A 22913-nucleotide genomic window follows, 5' to 3' on the forward strand; every position below is an offset into this window, starting at 1 on the left:
CCAGGAATACTTAGTATAGCTTCTTTTGTGTTTTAAATCTTTGGAAAATAATATGCCAAAAAGGATACAGAGAGCAGAGAAATCTCAACTGACATGACCTACATTTTCAGACTAATTCTTAAACACTCATGCAAGCTAGTTCTAGCCTCCTATCAAAGTTAACATAGTAATTGCCTTGAGAGGCATCTTAAACTATTATTCAAAGTAAGAAAAGTAATGATGTAATTGAGAAGCCAAATCAAATTATTACAGCATATAAAAATATAAGGGGAGGGTTTTGAAAAAAGTATAGAGAAGCACTGCCAAAATAAAATTTAAAAAGCTGTTCCTAGGGTAACTAGTAAAGGGAAATATAATGGCAGATGGCTCTAATTAGGCAGTAACTTTTAATTTTTGTGTTTCTTCCATCATTACCCAAACTGTCAACTTGTATCAGTAAACCAAATCAGGTATATAAAGAAGAAGAAAGCTACTTTTAAGAGAAGAATAAGAAAAATGTGAACAGTGGATCACGTAAAATATTTTGAAATGCTTAAATTTATTGCCCCAGTGGTAGCAAGCCTAGAATATATATAATTGTGTAAAGTTATGACAGCAATCATTTCTTATAAATTAAGAAATTTACTTAGAGGAGGGCACTAAACCTGGGAATGCTGGAGTAGAGATTTTGTTAGATGAGAAAAAATCATATATTTTTTATAACTTTACTTCATATTTAATAGATATTTCTGAATGTCTACTCTAGGCTCTAAAGTAGAAAATGGAGATAAAAAGAATATATGGGGCTTATCTAAGAAGACAATAGATTTGCAGTGGTTAGAAGTTTGTGAGATTGAGAGTATAGTGGGAAAAAAGTCCTCATGTAGAGATAAGTGCATATTGTGTCATAGAAAGGAAAATAATCAATTTTCGCTATAGGAGACATACAAAAAAGACTTACACAAGAAATAGCATCATAACAAATAAGTACTAGATATCTAAAGGGCAGAGGGAATAACACTAAATAAACACTGCATAACCATTACTTAGTGAAAGAATAAGGAGTAGATTAGATTAGTGTGACTAGACTATAGAACATGGATGAATTACAGAAGGTGAAAGAGATAGGAGGTAAAGTTGTTAATTTTGAAGATTGTATATGTCAATATAAGTTTGTTTTTATCCTTAAAACCTTGATACATCTGTCTTTTTAATAAAAGAGTTGAAATACCCTTTCTTTGGGGGGAAGGTAAAATAGCAATTAATAGAATTTATTTTGTACACCTGTTATTCCCATTCACATGGCACAGGGGCTTCCAAATGGTTGATGGTGCCAAGTTTGGCCTTTGCCATGGCATCTAAAATGTGTGGACAAACACACACAAAGGCATGGACTCACAGGAACTGTGCCTACTGCCCCCTTCATGGTGGGAGGATTGGGTAAGAAGTGAGCCCGGTGACCCTATGCCAGCTGAGGCCAAAGAGCATGGAATGGCAGAGGTCCAGCTGGGTGCTGGCTGAGGAGCCAGGTAGGCTTGGATGGGCCATAACTAGGAGTTTATGTTTTTATCTTTAGAGAGTAGTAAATCACTGCCTTTTTAAGCAAATAAATAATGCATTTATGGAAGATAACTTTGGTAGTATGCATGGAATGAATTGCTGGAATCAAAGGGAGACTCTTAGAGTAGAGAAACCAATTTAGATAACATTAGCATTTACGTGACAGCTGAATCAATGCAGGAGAAGGGTCCCTGTGAAGAGAAGGTGGAATGCAAGGTAATGCCATGGGTTAGTATGTTTCAAAGACTTTAGTCAGAGTTGGAAGTGAGGCAGCCATGGAGAACGGGTTGAGGGGGAGACAGTTCAAGTCTGTATAATGCTCTTTACATTACAAAGTGACTTTTCAGCTACATAATCCTCCTAGTGATTATGTTTTATACTGCTGGAGAAACTGACTCAGGAAGTTTAAGTGATTCCAACCAAATTTATTAAGTAGAAACAACAGAATATGAAACATTCTAATTTTAGGTTTAGCACTCCTTCACTACAATACACAAAAAACAAATGCAAACAAAAACAAGGAAAATCCCACAAAGAAACAAACAAACTCAGAGGGTGTTCATCAAAAAACTTTAATAGTCAAAGGGGTAAGTCATTTTCCTGATTTTATGTTACTTTTTAGTAACCAGGAAAAGATAGTTATGATAGATTTTGTTTAAGTTTTTAACATACTATGAGCCTGGGCTGACCACTTTTGTTTCTAAATAAATTTTTTGTTTCCTAACTTATTTACTTATTTATGACTTCTCTGGAGCTCCAATAACAGATTTAGTTGCAGCGGAGGCTTATGGCTTTTAAAGCCTAAAATATTTACTCTCTGGATAATTAATGTAAATATCGCTGATCTCTAATTTTGATTATTTACTGTATGACTTAACAATTTGTATCTAATATAACCAGTTTTAAAATATATTGAAATATAATTAAAACCATTTAGTTTGTATAGTATGGAAAGATCATTTAAGAAGGGTGATTAAAGAAATTGAAAATTTTATGTTTGTTTAGAGGTAGATATAAAATATTTTAGATTTACAGATGTTACTGCAGTTATTATGATTTCTTCTCCTTCTCTAATTTATCCCAGTGATTTTACATTTAACCTTGATGGAGTGTAATTTATCATTTTTTTCTTCTATTAATTCTGCTGTAAGTTTCATCACTAATAAGTATTTACCTTACCTAAGAACATATTTTCTATTATAATGTTTCTAGATGTTTTATCACATTTCAGGTTTAAGTTTAGATCTAGGACACACTGCATTGACTTTTTTTTTTAATGTAGTGACCAATATAAGTCTCTCTCTCTCCTCTTTTATAAGGATATTTAATTGTTCACACATCACCTTATCAAGTGTTTAGTTTTTGTCCATTTAACACTTATAGATTGAATTATATATTGCCGAAATGCATATGGTGAAGCAATAATTCCCAATGTGACTGTATGTGGAGATAGGTTCTTTAAGGAGGTAATACATTAAACAAGGTCATAAGAGTGAGAACCTAATCTGGTAGGACTGGTGTTCATTTAAGAAAAGGAAGAGAGCCTTATCTGGTTTGCCTCAGGGGATAGAGCTTCAGCCTGTGGACTGAAGGGTCCCAGATTTGATTCCAGTCAAGGGCACATGCCTGAGTTGTGGGCTCAATCCCCAGTAGGGGGCATGCAGGAGGCAGAAGATCAGTGATTCTCTCTCATCATTGATGTTTCTGTCTCTCTTCTCTCCCTTCCTCTCTGAAATAAATAAAATATATTTTTTTAAAAAAGAAAAGGAAGAGACAGTAGGGATCCCCCCTCTCTCTACACTTGTACCATGTAAAGGCCATGTCAAGATACAACAAGGTAGAAACATAGACCTCAACAAAAAACTTCCTGCTGGGACATTGATGTTAAACTTCTAGACCTCAGAACCATGAGGAAAAAACTCTATTCTTTAGCCACCCAGTCTGTGGTATTCTGCTATGGCAGTTCAAACAGAATACAGCAGCAGTCTTGTTGAAAATCAATTGACCACATTCATGTGGCTGTATTTCCACTCTGTACTGTTTATCTATTTGACAGTAATTATGACAAAACCACGGAATACTGATTATTGTGACTTTATAACAAGTCTTGAAAAATAGGAGTCATCCAATTTTGTACAATTAAAAAAAGGTTTTTGTTATTCTTGATCCTTTACATTTTCATATGTTTTAGATTCAACTTACAAGTTTCACCAAAATTTCTTCTGGAATTTAAATTATGGTAGTGATTAATTAATCTGTAGATCAATTTGGGAAAGATTTGCAACTTGTCAATATTGAGTGTTCCACTCTAAGAACACTGTACATCTCTCCAGGTATTTAGGTCTTCTTAGATTTCTTTCATCAATATTTTATAGTTATCAGCATATATCATGCACATATATGATTAGATTCATACCAACTCATTTCATATTTTAGATGTACTTTTGAAAAGTATGAAAGGTATGTTTTAAAGTTTTGATTTCTTATTGTTAATTGAGACTATTTATATTTTGCCCGTTCTTTTTATGTTAACCTTCTAGCCTGATTGCTTGGTATTTTTCAACTAAGTATTATATTTATAACAATCACTGACATTTGCTTAAGTTTCAAATTTTATTTTATTTTTTTCAAAAACATAATGTATATTTTTAAAATGTCCTAGTGATATCACATTATAGTAAAACCTAAAAAGGTTTCTATTTGCTCCTACTTACTTTTATGCTAAAAACTGTGTTCTTGATTTGTCATCTACTGCTCTATCCTGGAACTTAGAAATATAAAGAAGAACATCATTCATATAATAGCTGCCCAGGCTGCCATTATAACTATATTGGGATATTTAATAAACAGAGTGATGACAAGATGGGTCAGGGAAACTGGCAAGAGGAGGTGGATACTAGAGAAGAATTTTAAGCATGAATAAATGTCAGCTGATTCAACAACAGAATAGAATAGCATTGCAAAAAGATAGATATGATATGCCCAGTATCCAAAATTATGGAGCTATATGGTACTTTCCTGAAATTCTAAATTATTCAGTATATCTGAAGTGTATGGTGTGTTTTGTAGGAAAGGAAAAAGTTAGGATGGGCAGGGCAGGACTAGTGAACAAAGGGCCTTCCTTTCAAGCTATGGAATATAAAATGTGTAAAACTTAACAAAAGCAATTTATTCTGAGTAAGTATTTTGAATTATAGAGAAAAGGTGCAGGGGGAAGATTTACATGGAGTGGTAGCAAAATTGATGTGAGAATTAAGAGAAAAGATTGTCGATAATTAGTTAGATTTAGCAATAGAATAATAGTTTTAAGTTGTTTCCATGGGCATATAAAATCTCTACACTGTTTCAATAATAGGGTAAGTAATATTTTGTAATTTACTTTATTCCACTTAGTGGTATATATTCTAATTATTTTTTAATATATTTTTATTGATTTCAGAGAAGAATGGAGAGGGAGAGAGAAAAATAGAAACATCAATGATCAAACATCAAACATCAACATCAAAGAGAATCATCGATCGGCTGCCTCGACTAGGGATCGAACCCGTAACCCGGGCACGTGCCCCTGACCAGAATCAAACCCTGGACCCTTCAGTCTGCAGGCCAATACTCCATATCCACTGAGCCAAACCAGCTACGGCTCCAATCATTTTTTAACTCAGTTTTTACTATAATAGTTTACGTACTATTCCAATAAGTAGCTATGCTATAATTAGTTTTCTGTTGCTGAACATTTAGTTTACCTATTGCTTTTCCTCTTTATTAATTTAGCTAAACATATTTATAATTTTTCTCATTTTATATTTTTCTTAACTCTGGAGTGAGACATGTAGGGATGTGGAAAAAGGGTTCTGAATAGTTTTAGGCTTCTTAAATTTCCGTATTGCTTCCTACATTGATGTTTAAAAATTCCAGTTACCCTGAAATCTCAAAGTTTTTATGTGTACTGTACATATTTTTAAATTAAATGACTGGTAAAAATGACTTTTGTTTACTTAATGTTTACATGATTAAGATCATAGAAAATTTACTACTATATACAAAAATAAGTAGTATAATTGTGGATAACATCATCTCTAAAAAGTTATTTTTGCACATGATTTTTTGAAAGATTAGAATTTTTGAGCTTTCAACATATATGCAACTTTTTAAAACTAAAGATTGAGGGACAGACAAATTTATCATTCCAAAATTGAACTAAATGTTTCTACCTCAACTCCTGGTAAATCTGTAGGGTATAAAAACCAAGAACCTAATTATTGTAAGTGTAAGCCAGAAAGAAATACCCTTTGATATTAACTTTTCTGTGATATATTCAATGGTTTTGTCTTAGACATTCAAGTGATTAAATGCTTTCATTTTTTTAACATATTGCATTTATAGCAGGGGAAAGAACCTTGGATATGGCTTTATGCATACTTACCTGTGTCAGCATGTACTGTGTGGTTTATCATTAGAAAACACACACACACACAAATAAAACTTTGATAAAGCATCTTGAGCTCCTTAGAAGAATAGAGCAATAAAAAGGCAAAATAATAAATATAGATTATTTTCCAAGGCTGTTTTATAAAGATGAAATATTTTTATCCTACTCTCTCCAGATAAATGAAATATATCATGATGAAATAACAATATATGTCACTTCATGTATCTAGTTTCCTACATATCCTTGGCAGACAGGTTTATATATTATTGGAGTAATATGAACACTGAAGTTTCACTTAATCATAACCTTAAGGATAGAGATTTTAAAGAATTAAGTCTATTAAAGTGAAAAATATCTACTAGAGAATTCTGAATTATGATGTTCATATACGAATAAAGAATACTGAATGATCCAGAGATCATTCAGTCTATCCTTTTAATAAGCATTAGTAAATATCAACTTCATTCCAAACATGGTGGGTATTATTGACATAAAAAGATGAATGACTCATATACATCTATTAATTCTTGCTAAAATAATTTATACCATATGATAAAATTTTAAAATATATACTGGTTGTATTTTTTGTTGTTGTTGTTGTTGTATTTTTAAGTGTTAAGGCTATCCTTAAAATATAACCCTTCGTAAAACTGTCAAGATAACGTATTTGTGGGTTGAATGTAAAGAGAAGTTTCTGGAGCAAAAACCTTGGCACCAGAGACCTGGCTACTAAAATCAAAGAAGAGTCTGAGTAAAAGTAGCATTGTTCCAATGAAACCAAAGTATGGGAGGAATTGCAAAGACAGAAGGACGCACTATTGTAACACAAATGTAACAATTGAATGCCTTTACAAGGCCTTAGATGGGAGGCCAACTACTCAAAATCAAGTAGGGGAGAAAACAGTGGAAGTTGACTGCATTCAGAAACAAATAATTTGATCTTTTTTAAAAATTCTCAAGTAGAAATATAGAATAAACATTTTGAAATATTACAAATGCACTAAAACAGGATAGGGTGTATGAAATAAGAAAGTTTAATAAAGAATTATAAACAAGCTTAAGCATTGGTAACTATAAATTTTATGGGTTATTTTATTTTATTGTGGTAAAGTGAGAATACAAAATTATATATATTTCCTGTATACAACAGTATAATTTAATATTTGTATACACTACATAGTGTTCACCACTGGAAGTCTGGTTTCCAGCCATTGTCCTTACCCCTACACCTGTGGTAACCACTAGTCTGTTCTCTGCATCTATGATTTTGCTTTTGTTTGTTTTCCTTTGTTTACTTGTTTAGTTTTGTGTGTGTGTGTGTTTAGATTCCACTTATAAGCAAAATCATATGGTATTTGTTGTAGGGAGTGGCTATAGGGTTAAGCCTAGGACTGACCTGTTGGCAAAGCCACAAACAATTCCCAGCTTAGAGGGCACAGCCCTCTTAGCATAATTAGGCTTGACCTTATGAAGCTCCCTAGATCTTATCTGGGAAGCTAATAGGCTGTGGGAGGTGCAGCAAGTGCTACCAGGACAAGTGAAACTCACAGGAACATTGTAACTATAGTGACCACTACCCTGTTTACCTCTGGCTATAAAATAAAGTATTAGCTTGTGTCTGGGTCTCTCTCTGTGGCCTTAGCTGGACACAGGAGATCCACCTAGACCCAGCTTATTCTCTTTGTCTGTCCTTTCTAAATCCTTCGCTGCCTCCCACCTCCCCCCCGCCCGCCCCCAGGCTCACAGAACCCTTGGCTGAGCTGGCCCTCCACAATTTGTCATTCATTGTCTGATTTATATTACTTGTCATGATACACTCAAGGTCCATCCATATCATGGCAAAGGGGAAGATTTCCTTTTTTGTGACTGTGTAGTATTCTACTATGTGTGTATATGTGTGTGTGTGTGTGTGTGTGTGTGTGAGTGTGTATACATACATATGTATGTGTATATATACATTCATCTATCAATGAGCACTTCGGTTGTTTCCATGTCTTAGCTAATGTAAATAATGATGCAATGAACATAGGGGTGCATATATCTTCTTGAATTAGTGTTTTCATATTCTTCAGATAAATACCAAAAAGTGGAATAGTTGGATCATATGGAAGTTCATTCTTAATTTTTTGAAAAAATAACCTCACAGTTTCTCATAGTGGCTCCATCAGCTTGCATGCCCACCAAGAGTATACAAGGATTCCCTTTTCTCCACATGCTCTCCAACATGTTATTTCTTGATTTTTGATAATAGTCATTATGACAAATGTGAGGTGATAACTCATTGTGGTTTTGATTTGTAGTTCCCTGGTAATTAGTGATGCTAAACATCATTCAAGGGTTTTTTGGCCATCTGCATGTCTTTTTTCTGCAAATCAATGAATGTGATATACCACATTAGCAAAATATATACTGTACTAATAAGAGGGTAATATGCAAATGGTCAGGATGCCCACATGCGTAATGACCGATCTGCTGGAGGCTGTGTGTGCAGCAGGCATGGGTGGGTGGGGACTTGCAGTGTTGAGGATGGGGGTGGGGCGTGGTGGAGGCCTCTCTGAGTGCCTGTGCCAGGGTTTGCAGGCCTCCGCCAGTTCTAACCTACCTCTTTGGGGCAATCCATCAAGGTGCCCTGGGTGGTTGGGTGGGGCCTACCTCTTTGGGGCGATGGATTGCAGGGCTCCTGCATTGTGACAGGGCAAAGGCCAGGCTGCTTCCCCTCCCCTGAGTGCACAAATTTCATGCACCGGGCCACTAGTAAAAGATTAAAATCCTATGATTATATCAAAACATACAAAAAAGCATTTGACAAAATATAACGTCCATTTATGATAAAAGCTTTAACAAAATCAGTATAGAGGGAATGTATCTAAACACAAAAATGCCATATATGACAAACCAATATTTAACATCATACTCAATGGTGAAAAGCTGAAAGCTTTTCCTCTAAAATAAGGAATGAGACAAGGATGACCACTCTAACCACTGTTACTCAGCATAGTTGTGGAAATCCAAACCACAGCAATTTAGCAAGAAAAATAAATAAAAGGCATTCAAATTGGAAAGGAAGAAGTAAAACTGTTAAACTGTCACTATTTGCATATAACATGATGCTACATGTAGAAAATCCTAAAAAGTCCACCAGAAAGAACTATTAGAACTAATAAATGAATTCATTAATGTTACAGAATACTAAATCAATATGCAGAAAACTATACACAATTAAGGAACTATCAGAAAAATACATTAAGAAATTATTTCCATTTCCAATTGCATGAAAAAAGAAAACCTAGAAATGAATATCCGAGAAAGTGAAAGACTTGTGCACTGAAAACTAAATCGTTAAAAGAAATTTATAAAGACATATAAATGAAAAGATGTTCCATATTCATAGATTGGAATAATTAAGTTTGTTAAAATGTCTATATTACCAAAAGTAATCTACAGATTTAATGTAATCCTTATCAAGATTCTAATAGCATTTTCTACAGAATTAGAAAAAATAATTCTAAACTAAGTCCATATAAACAGACCTAAAATAAGCAAAGCAATTTTTTGTCTATTTTTAAATTACAGTTTAAATTCAATATTATTTTTATTAATTTCAGATGTACAAAATAGTGGTTAGATAATCTTATACTTTATAAAGTGGTCCTCCAATATTTCAAGTACCTACCTGACACTGTACATAGTTATTACAATAGTAGAGGCCCGGTGCATGAATTCATGCACCAGTGGGGTCCCTCGGCCAGGCTGAAACTGGCTCTCCAACATCCCCTGAAGGGTCCCAGATTGTGAGAGGGTGCAGGCCAGGCTGAGGGACCTCACTGATGTATGATTGGGTTCCAGGGAGGGATGCAGGAGTTTGGCCAGCTAGGGAGGGACTGTGGGAGGGCTACAGGATGTGTCTGGCCCATCTCGCTCAGTCCCAATTTGCTGGACCCAGCAGCAAGCTAACTTACCGGTTGAAGCGTCTGCCCCCTGGTGGTCAGTGTATGTCATGGCGAGTGGTTTAGTGACCTTAGCATATCATTAGCACATTACGCTTTAATTGGTTGAACGGACGACCAGACGACTGGACACTTAGCATATTAGCTTTTATTATATAGGTCTAGAGGCCTGTTGCAGGAAGATTCCTGCAAGAATAGGGCTTCCTGTGGCTGGAGCAAAGCAGAGAAGGGAGCGAAGCCCGCTGAGGCGGGCTTTGCTCCCACTCCTAGCCGCTGCGGCTGGGTTTCCCCTCCTATCTCCCGCCTCCCGCCTCCCGCCTCCCGCCTCCGCAGCCTTGGCTCCGTTCCTGTCTCTGCCGCCTCTACTTAGCTCCCTTCTGTAGCGCTTCGCTTCCATGTTGTCTTCAGTCTTCGCTCCCACCCAGTATATGCAAATTAACTGCCATCTTTGTTGGCGGTTAATTTGCATATTGTGTTGATTAGCCAATGGGAAGCATAGTGAAGGTATGGTCAATTATCATGTTTGTCTATTATTAGATAGGATTATTGACTATATTCCCTATGCTGTACTTTACATCCCCATGACTATCTTGTAACTGCCAATTTGTACTTTTTCATTTATTCATGTTTTCACCTGACCTCCCAACCCTCCTCCATGGTAGTAACTCTCTGTATCTATGAGTTAATTTTTATTTTGTTTGTTCATTTATATTGCTATTTAGATTACACATATAAGTGAAATCATATGGTATTTGTCTTTCTCTGACAGAGAAAATCATATACAAGGGTGTGTTTATGATCTCCTTACTAGGTTTGTTATTAGATGCCAAAATCTAGGAGGCTCAGTTTTATCATTTTACAAATGAAGTAAATGTATAGATAATGTCTGAAGGTTTCTATTGCTCCTAAAATTCTAAAGTAAGACACATTTCCTTTGTGCAAAAAGTTCCTAAATGTTATATTTTGGGCCCAAGAAAAAGGAAAAACAATCAAAGCCTAGTAAGAAAAATATACTGCTTACTTTGTCTTATTTCAACATCTTATAAATACAATTTTAGAAACACAATTTTAGAATCAAAATTTTAGAAAGAATGTTTGCTTCTACCCCTTAATGAAACTAGGTTATGAATATGTTACCCTCAAAACTCAACAGAATTGCCTCACTGTCTGAATTATATGTAAAGCATTTCCTATTTTTTCAAGTGTTTTAATAACTAATACATTAATTAACATATTTGTTTATTTTAAAGATGCTCTCAATTTAATTCAATGAAGGGAAATAAGTGAAGGTAAAAATCAAATTAAATCCCATAGGGCCTTGATAACTAGACCATAGACACATAAAAGATGAATACCAGAGAGGAGTCATGGAAGAATGATAGTTTGATATTTATCAAATAGCTTTCCATAGAACATCCTATCTAATAATAGACAAAGATTGAAATTACCCATACCTCCGCTACGCCTCCCATTGGCTAAGCAGCAAGATATGCAAATTAACCGCCAACAAAGATGGCGGCTAATTTGCATACCGCAGGCAGATCCTGCTGCACCACCCAAGGTGAGATCTTGGCCTGCCGTGTCTTGGGCGGGGTGGGCAGGGCTGGTGGCAGCATGATCAGAGCTGCTGTCCGCCCCAGGGCAGGATCTGGGCCTGTTGTGTCTTGGGCGGGGTGGGCGGGGCAGGCAGGGCAAGCAGCAGCGTGACCTGTGAGAGGGCACAGGTTGGGCTGAGGGACCCCCCTTCCCTGCCAGTGCACAAATTTTTGTGCACAGGCCTTCTAGTTATTATTATAACCATACAAGAGTGATATTTCTTATACCTAGTTTACATATCAATAGATTACTATCCTATATAATAAAAGCCCAGCAACGAAATAGAGGAACGACCAGAATGACCAGAGACCAGAATGAAAGTGGACCCTCGCCCCAGCCTGCCCTGCCCCCCAGTGGGGATCCCCAGCCCGATTAAGGGCGTGGCAAGCCTACAAACCACCCATAGCCCCTTGCCCCTGCTGGCCCCGCCCCCCCAAGCAAGGACATCCACCCAGATCCAGTGCCCCCATCAGGGCAGACCAGCCAACTCCCACCCATGCACTGGGCCTCTATCCTATATAATAAAAAGGTAATATGCAAATTGACTTTAACAGCAGAATGACCAGAACAATAGCTCAACCACTCACTATGAGGTGCACTGATCACTTCTTGGTCCCTTTCCCTGGCCAGCAGGCTCTGATCACCCAATGGCAAATGGGGAATTAAGGGTGGGTGGTAAGGGATGTCGTTGGCACCAGGCCAAGGCCCCCACTCCAGCAGTCACCTAACACACAGAGGGCAACCCACGCCTGGCTCAAAAGGCCAACCTTTCGGTCTCTTCCCCTGGCTGTCAGGCTCCAAACGCCTAATGCCGGGGAATTGGGGGTGGGTGATGGGGGTGTGGGGGGTGGGGCTGGTAAGCAGGCGGAATGGTTGACATCTTTGTTCCTTACCAGGCTAACAGGCTTCGATCACCCGATGGTGAACGGGGAACCAGGAGTGGGTGGTGGCAGGGGGCAGGGTCAGCTGCGGGCAGCAGGGGAAGATGAACCTGATCACAGGCCAGGCCTAGGGACCTTACCCGTGCATGAATTTCATGCGCTGGGCGTCTAATCTAAATATATAAAAACCCAGCAACCAGAATACCTTAATGACCAGGACAATCGGTTGCTACGACACCCACTGTGGCCAGCAAACTGGCTGATTGGAGGGCGAGGTTGGCTGGCCAACCTCTGCGGCTCCTCCCCCAGCCACCCTATCTCTGATTGGCCTCTCCCACCCCGATCGAGGGCGGGGTGGCCAGCCAAACTCCCCACGGCCCTTCCCCCTGGCCAGCCCTACTGCCCATCGGCCTGCATCCCCGCTCCTGATTAAACCCACATCCCATTATGGGGTGGGGCCAGTGGCCAACCTCCTTCAGCCCCTCTCCCCAGCCTACCACACCCACAAAAGGCCCCCACCACCCCATTGGCCTGCAGCCCCTCCCCTTGGCCCTGTCCCTGATTGTCCCCCCATACCAATAGGGAGTGGGGTTGGCTGGTCACCCTCCTGCAGCCCCTCCCCCTGTCCAACACCACCCCAGATAGGCCCCTCCATCCCAATCAGGGGCAGGGCCAGCCAGCCAACTGCCTGCGTCCCCTCACCCTGGCTAGCCCCAGCCCTGATGGGCCCCCACCACCCTGATCGGCCCATGGCCCCTCCCCTCAGCCAACTCCACCCCCAAACAGCCCCCCCACTCCTATCAGGGGCAGGGCCAGCTGGCCAACCACCCATGGCCCCTCCCCAAGTCTGCTGGCCCCCAATCAGCCCCCCAATCCCATTCTGGGGTGAGGCCAGCAAGCCTACTACAAGATCCCTCCCCATGGCTGGTCCCCATGGCTGGTCCCACCACCCTGATTGGCCCCCAGCCCCTCCCCCAGCCATCTCCACCCCTGATGGGCCCCCACACCAATCAGGGGTTGGGCTGGCCAACCCTACATCCACAGTCCCTCCACATGGCCGGCCCCACCCCCAATCAGTCCCCTCACCCAATCAAGGGCAGGGCCTGCAGGCCAATTGCCCTAGGCCCCTCCCTGCAGCCAACCTGGCCCTGATGGGGCCCCAATTGTGGCGGACTGGCCGGCCAACCTCCCACCATCTTCTCCTCCCGACAGGCCCAGCCCTGATCCACCCTGATTGGGGCAAGGTCGGCCGGACCCCACCCATGCATGAATTTGTGCACTGAGACTCTAGTCTACACTAATAAAAGAGAAACATGGTAATTAGCATACGACCACTACCCTTCCCATTGGCTTATCAGCATATCCTTATGCAAATTAACTGTCAGCCAAGATGGCAGCTGGCAGCCATGCACTGAAGCGAACAGGGAGGCTTGCTTGCTCCAGTGACGGCGGACTCCAATGTTCCCCGCCTTGCCGGCATCTGAGCTGCAACTCTAAGCAACTATGTACTATGTTGCAAATAAGAAGCAAAACAAAACCCCAGAAACCGGCTGGGCTTCAGCCAGCCTGACCGCAACATTGTATCAATGTTTTCAGCAGCGAGGCCTCAGAGCTAAAGCTGGCCCAGAATAAAAAAAAGAAAAGAAAAAAATGCCGAAACCGGTTTGGCTCAGTGGATAGAGCGTCGGCCTGCGGACTGAAGGGTCCCAGGTTCGATTCCGACAAGGGCATGTACCTGGGTTGCGGGCACATCTCCAGTGGGAGATGTGCAGGAGGCGGCTGGTCGATGATTCTCTCTCATCGATGTTTCTAACTCTCTGTCTCTCTCTCTTCCTCTCTGTAAAAAATCAATAAAATATATTAAAAAAAAAAAAAAAGAAAAGAAAAAAAGGAGCGGTTGGGAGCTTCTGTCACCCGCCATCCGGAAAACAGCCCTCAGCCCCTCAGCCAGCCTGGCCGGGCACCCCAGTGGGGACCCCCACCCTGATCCAGGACACCCTTCAGGGCAAACCAGCCAGCCCCCACCCGTGCACCAGGCTTCTATTCTATATAGTAAAAGGGTAATATGCCTCCCAGCACCGGGATCAGCGGAGCAGCGAGGACTCCTGGCACCGGGATCAGCATGACAGGGGGCAGCGCCCAAACCCCCGATCGCCCTGCGGCTCTGTGAGTGACAGGGGAAGGCGCCCCAACCCCCTGATCAGCCCTGCTCTGTGCCTGATAGGGGGGAACTCCCCAGTCCCCTGATTGCCCTGCTGCTCTGTGTGTGAAAGGGTGAAGCGCCCCAAGCCCCCCCCAAGGGCCCTGCTCTGTGTGTGACAGGTTGCAGCGCCCCAACCCCCTGATCGACCCTGCTCTGCGTGTGACAGGGCGCAGTGCACCAACCCCCTGATCGGCCCTGCTCTGTGGGTGATAGAGGGTGGCGCCCCAACCCCCCTCCACAGGCCTTGCTCTGTGTGTGACGGGGGAGAGCCATAATCTCCCCATTGGCCCTGCCCTGAGTGTGACAGGGTGCAGCGCCCCAACCTCCTGATCTGCCCTGCTCTGTGCATGACAGGGGGCGGCACCCCAACTCCCCAATCGGCCCTGCTCTGAGCCTGACCAGGGGCTGCACCTAAGGATTGGGCCTGCCCTCTGCCACCCGGGAGCAGGCCTAAGCCAGCAGGTCGTTATCTCCCGAGGGGTCCCAGACTGTGAGAGGGCACAGGCCGGGCTGGGGGACCTCCCTTTCCTCCCCCCCCCCCCCCCGAGTGCACAAATTTTTGTGCACCGGGCCTCTAGTCCTATATAATAAAAGGCCAAACCATAAGCGTAACAACCGGAACGACCGCTCAACCAGTCACTATGAGGTGGGGGACCAGCAAGAGGATCCGGCTGGCTGGTGGAGGTTGCGGAGCAGGACGAGGGCCTGTGAGGGGAACTGGGTGGCTGGTGGAGGCAGTGATGGGGCAGGACGAGTGCTTGTGAGGGGAACCAGCTGGCTGGCGGCTGTGGCAGCAGCGGCCACGGAGTAGCAAGCAGGTGGAAAATGGCCCTGATCACAGGCTAGGCCTAGGGTCCCTAACCACCGCCACCCACCCCCAGCTTCCCATTTGGCATTAGGCGATTGGAGCCTGACAGCCAGGGGAAGGGACCTTAAGGTTGGCCTTTCGAGCCCGCTCGCCAGCCCCACCCCAGGCGTGGGTTGCCCTCTGTGTGTTGGGTGACTGGTGGAGTGGGGGCCTTGGCCTGGTGCCAACGGCATCCCCTACCACCCACCCTTAATTCCCCATTCACCATTGGGTGATCAGAGCCTGCTGGCCAGGGAAAGGGACCAAGAAGTGATCAGTGCACCTCATAGTGACTGGTTGAGCTATCGTTCTGGTCATTCTGCTGTTAGGGTCAATTTATATATTACCTTTTTATTATATAGGATTATTGTATGAGTTGTTTGTATTATAACTGTTGCCCACCCTTGTATGTAAGTTCCAAGTCAACTTATATACTAAATCATTATTTTTTTCAAAACTTTTCAAAATTAAGTATAAAACCAATAGTGTAAAATTATTGTATATTTTTAAACCTGGAAATTGATTAATTATTAAAGCTTTAAATAATGTGGTTATTTATCATTGTATTGAGTAATTGATTATATACTTGCATAATTAACAAGCATACCAATTGAGATATGTAAAAATGATTTCTTCAAAGGAAGCTTATGTATAATTGAAAGGAGAAAATAGAGAACTGATGATGCAAATTCAATATAATACACAGTTTTTTCTCAAGTTGTAGTAGTAATAAAATGATTATTAACATTTTGCATATTTTACCTGGATGGCAAATTTTATCTAGCTTATTTTATTTGAATTTATATTCTCATGTTGATTTTTTTGCTTGCTTGCTTTTATGATGTTTTTCAATATTGTGCAAAATTAGACAATTATAAAGTAAATAAGCAAAAATATAAGCAAACATAATCACAATAAGGTTGCCTTACTTTTAAAGAAATGAAAATTCTCAGGTTTATCATGTTACACTCTTTTATGTACATAAGCATGTCAAACGCATACAGTAAATAAAAAGACAATTTTAAATAAACAGTCCATTTCCTATTGAAGATTTGTATGGCATTATCTGAAAATTCTGCTTAAATTTTACATTCAGAATAATACAAGTAGGAAGCTGTCTCTGATACCCATGATATGTTTGGTGTCCCCAGATAGGTGATAGGTAGCATCAAAGGTCATCTTGTAGCCTAAGATATAACACCTGAAACAGAAAAGCAGCTAGAAGAAAACACAGGGGAAAAGCTCCTTGACCTTGGTCTTGACAATGATTTTTTTTATATGGCACCAAAAGCACAGGTACTAAAAACAAACATATATAAGTGGAACTATATCAAACTTTTAGCTTTTTAGCTCTGCAAAGCCAAACAATCAACAGAATGAAAAGGCAATCTATGAAGTGGGAGTAAATCTTTACAATCCATAAGGGGTTAATAACCAAAACACATCAGAACGTATACAACTCAATCGCAAAAAACACACACAACTGATTTAAAATTGTGAAAAAGACCCAAATAGACATTTTTTAAAGAAGTTGTACAGTTGGCCAACAGGTTTATGAAAAGGTGCTCAATATCACTACTCATCAGGAAATACAGATAAAAACCACAGTGAGATATCACCTCACACCTGTTAGGTTGACTATCATAAAAAAGACAAGAAAGAAGAAATATTGGTGAAGATGTGCAGAAAAGGAAATCCTTTTAGGTGCTGGTAGGAATGAAAATTGGCACTAAAAATAGGGAAAATAGTATAGAGTTTCCTCAAAAATTTAAAAAATAGAACTTCCATATGACCCAGCAGTCCCAATTCTGAATATATAACCAAAGGAAATAAAAACAGTATCTTGATGAGGTATAGATACTCTTATGGTCATTATAGCATTATCCACAATACCAAACGATGTGTTAGTCCACAGATGAATGGATAAAGAATCACATTCATATATGCCTACATATATACTATGGATTATTATTCAGCCACAAAAAAGAAATTTTGTCATTTGCTACAACATAGGTGAACCTGGAGAATATTATGCTAAGTAAAATAAACATGGCACAGAAAGAAAAATACAATTTCACTTATATGTGAAATCTATACAAGTCAAACTCATGGAACAAGAGAGTAAAAAGACAGTTGCTGGGAGTTGGGCTTGTGGAGAAAATTGGGAGATAGTGGCCAGAGTACAAATTTTTGGTGACAAAATGAGTAAGTTCTGAGAATTTAATGTATAGCATTGTGACTATAGTTATCTGTAATTTGCTAAGAGAGTATATCTTATGTGTTTTTAATACACACACAGTGATGCTGTATGGTAATGGATGCATTAATTAGCTTGAACTTGGGGTGATGTCACCAAGGCATGTATAAATGCATCTGAAAGAACATACTCAAGAGATTTATCCAGGACTTCAAGAGGTTTATCCATGCCAAGGATGAGGAAGTTGCAAAAATCAATGGGCTGCAGTTGAGACTGTTTGTCTCAAATCCTGAATCCCCTCATATGAAGGAAGCTTTCCCTTTATACCTCTTTTGTTTCTTTGTCCCCCAAATATGGATTATACTTCTGAACCTTTCGCCGGCTTTGCAAAAAGCCCCAGGTGTTGGGGCCTTGAGACCACAACTAAAGGCCTGGCCTGGCGCCAGTGCTGATAACTTTGTCTGGGGAAGGTTTATGGCCTCTCTAAAATGGGAGTATACTTAGGAAAACAGGTCGTGCAGGACCAGATAATTAAAGGGGCAGTGTCACTAGACTATAGGCTAACAAGAATCTGCACTATGTTAATGGCACAGATTCAGAATGCTAGCCCCCTCAAAAATGTCTCATTTTCCCCATCATTAATAGATACCATTTTATTCCCTATCTTTTAAAAGCAAGATTATAAGGGAAAACAAATCTTCAGGTATTTCTATAGAAAGAAAGCAAGAATGAAAGGGAAGGAAGGAAGAAAGAGTTAGTTAAGTAGGGAGGGAGAAAGAAAGGAAAGTCACCCTAATGAATCTGCATTAGAAATTCTCATGTATGTTAAACATATAGATTATTTAAAATCTTAGGGTCTCCATTGTGTTAGATTTCAAGTGCAGAAGCAAAGATATATATATGTACTAGTATTATATTAAACTAGAGGCCCAGTACACAAAAATTTGTGCACTGGGGGAGAGGGGGTCGCCCAGCCCGGCCTGTGCCCTCTCGCAGTCTGGGACCCCTCGGGAGATAACGACCTGCTGGCTTAGGCCTGCTCCCGGGTGGCAGAGGGCAGGCCCAATCCCTAGGTGCAGCCCCTGGTCAGGCTCAGAGCAGGGCCAATTGGGGTGTTGGGGCGCCGCCCCATCATGCACAGAGCAGGGCGGATCGGGAGGTTGCAATGCCACCCTCAGTCACACTCAGGGTATGGCCAATTGGGGGGTTGGGGCACCGCCCCCTGTCACACTCAAGGCAGTGTCGATGGGGAGGTTGCGGCGCCACCCCCTGTCACGCACAGAGCAGGGCCAATCAGGGGGTTGAGGAGCTCCCCCCTGTCACTCACAGAGTAGGGTCGATAGGGGAGCTGGGGCACCGCCCCCTGTCATACACAGAGCAGGGCGGATCAGGGGGTAGGGGCGCTGCACCCTGTCACACTCAGGGCAGGGCCAATGGGGAGTTTATGGCTCTACCCTGTCACACACAGAGCAAGGCCCGTGGAGGGGGGTTGGAGCGCCACCCTCTATCACCTACAGAGCAGGGCTGATCAGGGGGTTGGGGCGCCGTCACTGTCACACTCAGGGCAGGGATGATGGAGAGGTTATGGCTCTACCCTATCACACACAGAGCAGGGCCCGTGGGGGGCGGGGGTTGGGGAGCACCCCCCTGTCACACACAGAGCCGCAGGGCAATCAGGGGATTGGGGAGCTCCCCCCTATCAGGCACAGAGCAGGGCTGATCAGGGGGTTTGGGCGCTGCCCCCTGTCATGCTGATCCCGGTGCCAGGAGCGTCGCTGCTCCGCTGATCCCGGTGCCAGGAGGCATATTACCCTTTTACTATATAGGACAGAGGCCTGGTGCATGGGTAGGGGCTGGCTGGTTTGCCCTGAAGGGTGTCCTGGATCAGGGTGGGGGTCCCCACTGGGGTGCCTGTCCAGTCTGGGTGAGGGGCTGAGGGCTGTTTTCTGGAAGCGGGTGACTGAAGCTCCCAACCGCTCCTTTTTTTCTTTTTTCTTTTTTTTATTCTGGGCCAGCTTTAGCTCTGAGGCCTCACTGCTGAAAACATCGGAACAATGTTGTGGTCCGGCTGGCTGAAGCCCGGCTGAATGAAAGCCGGTTTCTGGGGTTTTGTTTTGCTTCTTATTTTCTACATAGTACATAGTTGCTTAGAGTTGCAGCTGAGAGGCCGGCAGCGGCAGGCGGGGAGCGTTGGAGTTCACCGTCACTGGAGCAAGCAAGCCTCCCTGCTCGCTTCAGTGCATGGCTGCCAGCTGCCATCTTGGCTGACAGTTAATTTGCATAAGGATATGCTGATTAGCCAATGGGAAGGGTAGCAGTCCTACGCTAATTACCATGTTTCTCTTTTATTAGTGTAGATGAAGTATGTGAAGTAACTTTGAAAACTGGAAACAGCTATGTGTACAATGTAGGTGTTAATTTTAAACTGCTCGAGGTTATGTAGATGAAAAGCTCAGAACATAACATGGAACTCAAGCTGACTTGCAATCATCTGAGCCAACGTGTGGACAACTCAAATCAGTATTGTGGCCTCATCAGCTTGGCAGAATAGCTTTAAAGGTGACTTGTAAAGGAAATTGTCAAAATTCCCTCAGTTGAAGCAATGAGTGATGAATGTTCACAACAGCTGTCAAAAGGGAGCACATTCAGAACCCTATTAAGTGTAAAACTTACTTTTTTCTTGGTGCTTTAAACTAATAAGGTTTTAAATATCCTTTTTATTGCCTCTAATAGAAGCATTCAGTACACATTTAGGCACAGTTGAGGGATCTTTGACAATTCCCTCAGTCAGTTACCTTTAAAGGTTACTTTGTAAACCGAAGATTTTTAAAGGTTTCTACATTTCTTATTATTTATCTCATCAAAAGGATCATTTATTTAAAGAAATGAAATCACACAGTTGCTTATTGCTGCACTGTGGTTAGTGTTTTTGCTATTTTGAACAGATGGATATTTTGCTTTAGGAAAACTTGCATTTGCTAGCTTTTTCTAAAACATATTTTTAAGATTGTCAAAACATTACTAAGCCATTAGGAGACTCCCATGTTAGAGTCTTGTCAGACATTTCATTATAAACTTACATTAGGATTCCAGCTATTTTAAATCACCAACAGCCCTCAGTCAAGCACAATCTGTTAGTGAAGTTGAAATTTGTTTGAAGAATGTTGTAAATGAATTGCTATAGTTGTAGCTCGAAAGTGTCAAAATGAGTTTGCTGACAGAGCGCAATTAGACTAGGACAATAATCAAGAGGAGCTATTAATTCTCTAACATTCAGTGACATATTGGAAAAAATGTAATTTGCTTGTGGTCAATTCTTTCTTATGCACTACTCTCGCAAAGTAAAAAAAAGAAAAAAAGAAAAAGTTAAGTATAACCAGAGTTGGCATCAAATCTGCAAGAATATTTCAGCTTTTAATTATTCATATGTGTGTTATCTAAGAAAAATATGTAAATATTACCTTGCTTTCCAATTAAGTGTATTTAGGTTTTTACTTTATGTCAGTAAAATGAACCAAAAGAATGTGAGTAAATGCTGTCCAATAAATAAAAAAAAAAAAATGATTATTTCATAAGTAAGCTTAAGCTAAGTTATGCCACTATAATAAAACACACACCAAGTTTTAGTGGTTTTCTAACAAATATTTAATTCCTGTTGTTACATGTATTTCTGTTATTCGGCATAAGATCCATATTCTCTTCACTCCAGAACCTAAAGTAAAGAAGCAACTACTATCTAGAACCTATCTAGGATCCTTGACATTTTGAGGTCAAAGGAAAAACAACAACAACAATGGTGGACCATAATAGATCCAAGTTCCCATTCAATGGGCAAAGCAAGACACATGACAAACCTGAGGTCAGTGTGTGGGAAGGGTAATCTTTCCTTCAAAAAGGGTTGAATAAACAGAGATTTGGTAAGGGGATCAATCGATCACTTGAACAAGTAATGCAAACCTCCACAAAATATATAGAGAGATAAATTTACTGAGAAGTTATAATGTTATATCTCACCAAGAAATAGAAATTTGGGTATTAGTTTATAGATCAAGATTATCAAATGTTCCTTCTCTCTCACTACATTAGTTTTTGAATTTATGCTGTTGAGAGTTGGCTCAAGATGTTATACTAAGATTAAGGGAATATTCATATATTCTCAAATATGTTTACATCTTTTATAATTATTTAAAATTCTTCTGACTAATTAATTAATCTGGTTGAAAATAAAAGCTTTACAATAATTTCTATAAAAACATTTCAGTAGCAAAAAATATTATGAAAGCACTTTATTTCAAGCTGGGTTTGTGTGTTCTAATTCTAACTTCAAATTCTTATAAAGGGACATAAGTATATCAACTTAGGTTAAGATATAACAATTGCCTTATAAATATAGCATTCCAATTAGTAAATTATGAAACCCCTATATGTTGTAAAGATGATGCTTGTTGTGAATTATAAATTTAAATTAATTTTCAGGTATTTAGAGTTTATGGAGGATATCTATGTGTTAAAGAAAAGCAGCATGCTCTGAAGAAGTTAGAGATTTCTAACAGAACTGTATTTGAATTAATTTTAATCTATAATTTGTTTAAGATATGTCTTAAAATATATCTTAACTTCTCATTCAATTGTGTTATTTCTAAAATAGAAATAATTTGGATATTTCATGATAGTTTTGCAAAATGCATGATATGCACTTCCAGTAGATGTTCAATAAAAATTTTAGTTCACTTCCTCCTTTGTTGTCATATATGCCCCATCAATAAAAGGCATATTTTCTTTTAAATAAGGGTTATTTTTGAGGAGTGTATTCCTGTAGAAATACATATGAAGACTGTAGAAAAGCATATCCTATGAATAGTAATTGAGGTCATGAATAATTCATACTAGTACATGATATCTTTCAAGGAAAATACAAAAGGAACATATTTTGTATTTTCTCCTATTATTAACTAAAGTGTGAAGTCATGAGCAGGTAATTATATCTGAGTAGAAGAGATAGCTGAACAAACGTGCATGCAGCCTTTAGGTTTCCTCTACTTAAGTCAAGGAGTTATTTCCATTTACTACATGTTCTTGAAAATCACACAGGCACAAATAATGTTCAAAATTGCAATTCAAAATCAAGTGCCAAGTCATCCACAAATCTACCTACTTACATTAGTACCTGGACTGTATAATTATTTTGAAAACTAGAGGCCTAATGCATGAAGATTCGTGCAAGAATAGGCCTTCCTTCCCCTGGCTGCCGGCACCGGCTTCCCTCCAGCACCC

Source organism: Myotis yumanensis, unplaced genomic scaffold (genome assembly GCF_028538775.1).
Source record: "Myotis yumanensis isolate MYYU_CA2020_CCGP unplaced genomic scaffold, mMyoYum1.0.hap1 SCAF_3, whole genome shotgun sequence".
NCBI lineage: Eukaryota > Metazoa > Chordata > Mammalia > Chiroptera > Vespertilionidae > Myotis > Myotis yumanensis.